At 53.7% G+C, this 6,329-nt stretch overlaps 1 protein-coding gene across 1 annotated transcript in view; it reads left to right on the top strand.

The window, feature by feature from the left end:
• Nucleotides 1–444: 444 nt before the first annotated feature.
• Nucleotides 445–6,329, top strand: part of ATP2B4 (ATPase, Ca++ transporting, plasma membrane 4) — a 92,424-nt gene continuing 86,539 nt past the window's right edge. The window contains exon 1 of the mRNA XM_012655939.1: nt 445–866. The gene's annotated coding sequence lies outside the window, so the exon portion shown is untranslated. The remainder of the gene's footprint in view (nt 867–6,329) is intronic.

A 6,329-nucleotide genomic window follows, 5' to 3' on the forward strand; every position in this document is an offset into this window, starting at 1 on the left:
TCCCAGCCCCCTATTCAGACAGCGGTAGGAAGGTGGGAGGGGACGATACAAATGCCCACAGACACTTGGGTTTCTCTGTTTCTGGGTCCTGGGTCTAAGTGAGTAAGAGGTGGCCAGGCCTGTTAGGAGATGCAGGAAGCCAACCGCCTGCAGAAGCTTCCTTTTTTCCCCTCCACCCAGCAACGGTTGAATACCGCCACCCACAGCCACTCCCCACCCCCCTCAGCTTTCTGTTCAGCGACTGAGAGCAGGGCGGGGAGGAAAGACGAGAGGAAAGCGGGAGGAGAGAGGATTCCTCGCTTTCCTTCCCCCATTCCCCCTTAAGACGAACCAGGAAGCCGGGCAGCTGCGAGCCGGGCCACCTTAACAGTAGAGTAATGGTCTGGCCCCGCGCCAAGTCCCACCCCGGTTCCAGCGCCCGCTCCTCCCCTTTCCCCTCCCGCGCGGCTCGGGGAGAGCTGGTGAGCAAGAGTCTGGCCCGAGTTGGCTGGAGCTGTTGCCATGACAAGCATTTTCTCAAGAAAGCTCTGCTGTTGAGACCGTTCAAAGCTGGGGGCTGGGGGGGAGGCACGAACTTCCTGGGAAACCATCCCTCCGAAGAGAGCAAGATCAGAGACTCCCGCCCAGCTCCCCTGCACCCTCTTCTTCCAGGATCCTGAGAGGTCCTTCCCACTGGAAGGACTGGGGGAGGAGACCCAGCCCACTCCCCGGCCGTAGCTGCAAAGGCAAGAGAGCGAAGCCGGCATCTCTAGCTTGGTTGCCACACTGGGGAGACCGGTGGGTGGTCACCCCACGCTGTCCCCATCCATGGAAACCCGGAGGGAGAGTCCCGCTTGGAGAAACCTGGATCTTTGCTAGAAAGAGAGGTAGGCTTGCAGAGAATGAATTGACTCGTGATTTGCAAACTTTGTTTGTTTCTTTCCTCTCTATGGCTTCTAAAACTCCCTGAATTTCTTCTTCCTAGCATATTTCATGCAACTGGGTTTGGAGGATTTTATTATGTGTGTGTGTGTGTGTGTGTGTGTGTGTGTGCGCGCGCGCGCACAGATTTGTCAAATACTGTATTTCTTTCCTGTTCTCAGTCCTGAGAAACCATATGATCACACAAGTGATTTGTTTTTCTTTTCCTAGTTTGTGCCATTCTTGGGCCATGAGGTAGGGAAATGGAGGGACTGTCTTTTTCACACCAAAATTGAGCTCTTGGAAAAAAAACATTTATTCCTCGCCTCCCCCATCCGTTCCTGCCCTCCCCCTCCCCCTTGGCTTGGGAATGAGAGGCAGAATGGAAAACTGTTGCAAAAATATTTTCCGCGTCTGTTCCCTTTCTCAAAAGCCCAAAAGAGAGATGGAAAAAAAAAAAAAAAAAAAGAACCAAGTAAGAAATCTTTAGCACGAAGGAGGGGCTGCCTGGGGGACCGGGAGAGGGGCACACTGGGGGAGGGGGGCTGAGAAAGGAGAGAACGCAAATTAAATTTCTTTGGATTTGCAGAGAAACCTCAGCAGTTTCTCTCTGCTGCTCGCAAAACATCCTCGGACTTTCACGTCTATAATTAGCTGTGGAAAAAGCTGGGAGTTCCCTCGTACCGCTGTTGTTTGAGTGAGTGTGAGCGTCCGGAACCAACTGTATGAGTGTCTCCGAGGGCACCGCCCCACGCATCGCTGGTCCCAGAGGGGAGGAAGGAGAAGGGGGTGAAGTTGAAAAGTTTTCGATTTCAAGCCTGAAGATGGTGGGGCTGGGGCGTGCTCGGTGGATGGGTATGGGCCACCGGCATGCTGGGGAGGGTCCCCGAGCGTCTTGGGTTGGTGCATTGGCTCGCTGAAGAGCTGGAAATTAAGGCTGGGATTGCCTTTCCTGCTCTTCCTTCACACACACACACTCACACTCACATACACTCACATACTTGGCTCACTCCTGGTAGCTGGGGCCGCTGGCATCACTCCCCGAGGCCAGGCCAGCCTCATGCACTCGTCCACCTCCCCGAGGGTGCCGTCGCTCTCCTTCTGGGTGTGGAGGGCGCAGGAGTGGCCTGCCGCGGCATGGGCGAGGAGTGGGCACTCTGCGGGCCGGAGGCACCTCCCTCCTGGGCATTCCTGCCGGACTTACAATAACTTGCAGACGCGATGCCGGCGCCCGCAGGCTGGGTAGGGGGAATGTCAACTGAAGAAACAGGCTCCACTGAGGCCCCTGGGGGGAGGGCAAAGGAAGGTGGGGAGGGAGAGGAAACAAAATCCCATTCTACTGAGCTACCTCCTCCTTTGGGTGGGGTGTCTGGCGGGGAGTCTTGAGATCCTCCCTCTCCTTCCTTGATCCCCTCCCCAGAGCAGCCCCTTCTCCCAGCTCTTGCCATTTGCAGGCCCTTCTGCTGCCCCCTCTGCCCTGGAAGGAAGGGAGGAGACCAGGGTCATTCCAGGCTGGGCCTGGCCTAGACGGAGGGGCTGGGTAGGGAAGGTTTTTGGAGGTGGAGGGCCGGAAGAGGCTGGGGAGCTTAGGGTGATGGCTTGGGGAGCAGGCTCTGGGGCTGGGAGGGACGGTGGCAGCTTGGTAAAGGGTGCTGCTCTGGGACGTGGGTCCTAGCCCTGAAGCGGACAGGTCTGTGGGAGCCAGGCTGGGGGGAGGAAACACCTGCCTTGTGCCCCAGCTAGTTTGGTTGGGGCAGTGGGAAAGGCTACAGCTACCGAGACTGGCAAAAGACTTGGGGGAGAGCTTACGTGGGGGCGGGGGGAGCAACAGGAATCAGTTTTCATTCTGAGGTGCTCTGATTGATCTGACTGCACCCCAAGGCAAGACAGCTTTTCCCTACTTATATTCTGATGGAGAAGGGCATGGGGCAGCAGAAGCCCCAAGACAAAATAAATGCCCTCCTTCAGTGGGGGGGAGGGGAATCCATTTGTTTGCTCTTCTCCGAAGCCCCGTCCTCCTGCCACCATCTTGCGGAGGTATAACCCCTAGATGCCCCGTCCTCCTGCCACCATCTTGCTGAGGTATAACCCCTAGATCGTGCGCCCCGCCCACCCGCGGCCTCCTATCGTGGGGGCCCATAAAGCCACCATTCCTGCAGCCAGCCCTCCGGACGAGGGGTAGATTCTGGTAGGCTTGGGGAGGGCTTCTCCACGAGGAGCAGGTCCCTGTTTAGCGCGCACCGCACCGGGGCGCCTCCTCCTGGGGCCTTGAGTCGGGGTGCGCCCGGAGGGGGAATCTGCGCCCCGAAGCCCCAGCCCTCCCCCAGGGGGCTCCTGGGCTGGAGCGACTGCAGCGCATCCACGGGCCCCCTCTGCTCTCCGAGGCCTCTGCGGCCCCGCCCAGCAGCCTCTCCCCTAGCTCAGCTCCACCCTCCCGTCGCGGCCTCAGTCTGAGAACTCCGAGAAGAATGGCTTAGAGCAGGGGAGCAGAGGCTTCCTGCCTCCCTGGCCGTGTCTGCGCCTCGAAGCCCCTTCCCTTACGTTTACCAGCTCCGTGTCTCAGGATTCAAGGTCAAATCGAAGTAGCGCGCCTCGTCCCCCAGCTCGCACTCCCGGTGCCTAGCACAGCGCCTGAGACACAGGAGCGCCTGGCCAGTGCTCTCTGAGAGTAGGAGGGGCAGTTTGGGGAAGCATGGACATCAGCCTCAGCCCTGCGGGTTCCTAACTTGCTCCCTGGCCTCAGTTTCCCTCTGTGGGAAGCCTGCTCCCCAGAGTGAGGTGGCGAGGGGTGGCTGCATCAGATTTGTCAGATTGCTGTGGTCTCTGTCAAACTGGGAGGACCCAGTTAGGGGTAGGAAGTAAAGCAGTTAGAATTTGCCCAAGGTATGGGCGCTGGAGGAAGTAAGGAGGTGCGTGGGGGATGGAGGTCCCTGGGCAAGGATATAGGGGGTTTTACTCGTCCCACTCCCGCTGACTGGAGGGTCCTGAAAGGAAGAGGTCCTGGGGCTGCTCAGCTGGCAGGACGCAGCTGCCACCTGTCAGCAATGCCAGCATTCCTCTGCCTTATTCAAGAATTTGGCTTTTCTCAGTAACCTCTGTGGGCCCTTTTCTCTTTTTTCAATGCTTCTGGCCTGGGACCCAACACCCAAAGACATGGGTCAGCCTTGCCCATCTAGCATAGAACATTCCAGACCTAAGCTTTGGAAGGAGGAAAGGGAGATGTTGATTCTTGGTCCTCAAGAGCCTAAGAAACTGTTCGGCTTAGAGTAGATTGCCCCAGGTGTGTGGTTTGACCTTGAAGGGGAGTGCCTCTCCCCGAGCCTAATTGTCCATGGGGGGGGGGATTCTGAATTCTGTGCCCCCAGGATGCCCCTCAGACAGAGCTCGCTCCCCAGCCTAGTTCCCTAGGCTGACCCCTGTCATCCCCAATTGGTATTTGGCAGGTAGGAGTGAGGGATGAGGAAGGCAAGGCCTCGCACTAGTCAAGCCGGATGACAGCCTCTCTCCACTCATTTCCCCTTTTCTGTAGGTCATAGGAATAGGGCTGGAGTCCAGAGGGCCTGTGCGGACTGTTCCATGCTTGGCTTCCTCTCCCAGCATCAGTCTTTGTCTCCTCTTTCCTCTTTTCTTTGTGTGAGCCATTCTCGTTCCACTGACTTATTTCCTCTGCGCATGTTAAAATAGAAATGACAGGGACCTTCTACTTCTGCCTCCACCTTCAGCCAGTCCTCTGTGTCCAGCCCACGTGAACTTGGGTTGAGGAAAACCAGGCAGGATCTAGGTAGAAGCAGAGCCCAGGGCTCCTGGTCAGGGAAGAGGCTGTTGGGAGACAGTCTGCATGTGGAGGGGCAGTGGAGAGGCCACGGGAGAGAAAAGGGGGTGAGAACATAGGCGTCAGGGGCAAGGGCCCCCCTCCACCTCCCTTCACTCCAGTTCGTCTCTGGCCGAGGTCTTCAGCCTCATCGCTTCTCTCTGCCCTAGTTTTCCAAGTTTCGTACACAAATCTCCGGGACAGTTCGGGGAAGATGAACTGGAAATGGAATAGCGAGGTCCACCTAGGTTGTAAAATCAATGCCCGAATGCAAACCAATGCAACCCCTATGGAAAGGGAGTTAGCAACATCTAACAAAACGACAGACACATTTTACCCAGCGTTCCTACTTCTAGGAATTTATCCAGAAGATGCTCATTCACAAAGATATATGCACAAGGTGATTCTTTAAGGCATATTTGTAATAGAAAATCACTGGAAACTACCCAAATGCCCATTCTTAAGAGACTGGTTGAATGAACGACAGTACAGCCGCACAGCAGAGTGCTAGGCAGCCAGAAAAGGAAAAAGAAAAAAAGAATGAGTAGGAGCCCTGTGAACTGATACAACATGATTTCTAGGATTTGTTGTTATTAAGTGAAAAAAGCAAGATGTAGAAGAGTGTGGATAGTATGTCCCCTTTGAGGTGAGAAAGCAGGAGAAATATGAATATTTTTTGCGAACACACACACAGAGAAAGGGTAAAGGAGAAATCCATTAACATGGTGCCTACAGGGGGTGGGTGGGAGCAGGGTGGAGGAGATAGGGATGGGAGTGAGACTTTTCTGGTTATACCTTTTTAGACAGTTTTAATTTTTGTACCATGTAAATATTTTACATATTCAAAAATTAAAGCCAACCACAACAGAAACAATAACTGACCAAATATCAATTTGACTACAAAGGAAAGAATTCATTCAAGTTTTTAATAATTTTTAACCTAATGCTCTGATTCTCTATCCTTAGTGGAATTAATATTCTAAGGAAAAAAAGGATTCTTGGACTTTACATTGTTGGCATGCTGTTGGTTGTGGTATTGGTGTCATAAATTGGAAACCGTTTTGTTTATTGTAGGATAGATCAATGAGTAACTATGTTGATATTTCTGGAAATTAGGGTCTCGCTATGGAAAAAGAGATATAAGTATGAAATGGGGGAAGGGGAGGAAGAACCGTGTGGTCTTTGTGTATTCTTTTTTTTTTTGTCTTTTTGTTTTTCGTTTTTATCTTTGATAGAGATGGGGTCTCACTGTTGCTCAGGCTAATGTGGAGCCCCTGAGCTCCAGCTATCCTCCTGCCTCGGCCTCCCAGACAGCTAGGATTACAAGTGTGAGCCACTATGCCCCACCAACCCTGTGGTCTTCTTGTGTATCTTGTAGATCTGTCCATCAAAAGAGTCTAGAAGCAATGCTACCCAGTAACAGTGAACACACCTATACCTGGATTTTTATTTTTAATTATCACTTTCCACTATAAGAAACCAGTGCTCCTTGGAGAAATGGCTGGTTCCAAGTCTGGGCCTTTTTTTTTTTTGAGACAGAGTCTCGCTTTGTTGCCCGGACTAGAGTGCCGTGGCGTCAGCCTAGCTCACAGCAACCTCAGACTCTTGGGCTTAAGCA

This window comes from Propithecus coquereli, unplaced genomic scaffold (genome assembly GCF_000956105.1).
Source record: "Propithecus coquereli isolate 6110/MARCELLA unplaced genomic scaffold, Pcoq_1.0 Scaffold491, whole genome shotgun sequence".
Classification (NCBI taxonomy): Eukaryota; Metazoa; Chordata; class Mammalia; order Primates; family Indriidae; genus Propithecus; species Propithecus coquereli.